Source organism: Haliaeetus leucocephalus, unplaced genomic scaffold (genome assembly GCF_000737465.1).
Source record: "Haliaeetus leucocephalus isolate CR32 unplaced genomic scaffold, Haliaeetus_leucocephalus-4.0 Scaffold193, whole genome shotgun sequence".
Lineage (NCBI taxonomy): Eukaryota > Metazoa > Chordata > Aves > Accipitriformes > Accipitridae > Haliaeetus > Haliaeetus leucocephalus.
Window position 1 is genome coordinate 273,405 of NW_010972629.1, and position 965 is coordinate 274,369.

The 965-nt window shown below is 67.5% G+C and overlaps 1 protein-coding gene across 6 annotated transcripts in view; it reads left to right on the plus strand.

Annotated features, from left to right (window-relative positions):
• Window positions 1–965, plus strand: part of ARHGEF2 (Rho/Rac guanine nucleotide exchange factor (GEF) 2) — a 17,590-nt gene that overhangs the window by 4,945 nt on the left and 11,680 nt on the right. Inside the window, exon 2 of one of the 6 annotated variants that reach the window (XM_010565524.1) lies at window positions 259–323. The exons of 2 other annotated variants lie outside the window; for them this stretch is intronic. The gene's annotated coding sequence lies outside the window, so the exon portion shown is untranslated. Of the gene's footprint in view, window positions 1–24; window positions 368–965 lie in introns of those variants that run through there. 3 more of the 6 variants (XM_010565523.1, XM_010565522.1, XM_010565525.1) reach the window with 3 other exon arrangements.

Genomic DNA, 965 nt, shown 5'->3' on the forward strand with positions numbered 1-965 from the left:
GGTCCGTAGCAAAGGGGGGGGGGACGCAGGGAGGTGGGCGAGGATCCTCCACAAGCCTCGGCGCAGCCGCTCCCCATTGTGCAGTGGGGTCTCCTGGGAAGACAATAATAACCCTCCTGCCTGCACCGCTGCCTGCACTCCTGCCCGCCGCCCTCGCCCCGCCGCCAGGCAGGGACCACCGCGATCCCCCGAACATCCCACCGGCAACTTCTTCGGCGAAGCAACCGCCAAACTTCCTCCATCGCTCTCGCCCGTCAGCCTTGTTTCTGCCGAAGCCGAAGGCCTTTTGGTGGCGTGGAAACTCTCCAGCTCCAGCCCGGCGGGTGAGGAAGTCGCCGTCTCCTCCTGCCGAGGGGGTGGGAGCGAGGTGGGAGCCCCCCCCGCCGCTTTTATTGTCCACAGCCCGGTAGAGACAAAAGGCCTGCAGTCATTTGGATGATGGGGAAACTGAGGCACGGAGAGCCGGGGTGCTCTCATCCCGTGGGAGCGTTTCCCCGTTGCCCGTGACTTGACGAGGGTGCGAGGAAGGAGCGGGGAGGGGGGACGCCCGGGTGCCGTCGTGCCGCCCAGGGCATGTGGCAATTGCCGGCGTGGCGAAACGATGGGGGGGAGTCAAGGCGGCGGCGGGGGGGGGAGCCCAGCTGGTGCCGGGCGCTGCCTGCGCTTGGCAGGGCTTTGTGTTCCCGCTGCCGGCTGCTGCGGGAGTGCAAGGCGGGCGTGCGAGGCAGGTGGGTGTGCAAGGCAGGCGTGCAAAGCTCTGCTCCTTCTCCCTGCCTCAGTTTACCCCAAACTGGGGATTTTCGGTGGCGGGGGAGGGGGGAACCCAATGCCGGCACTCCCCTGGCTCACGTGGCATGGACTGGTTTTGCATGCACCGAGTTTGTCAGGTCTGAGCCGGCTGGGGAGCAGTTGGAGGTTTGGCGGGGGGCTGTTCGGCCCCGAGGTCTGGGTTTTGGGGGGGCCGG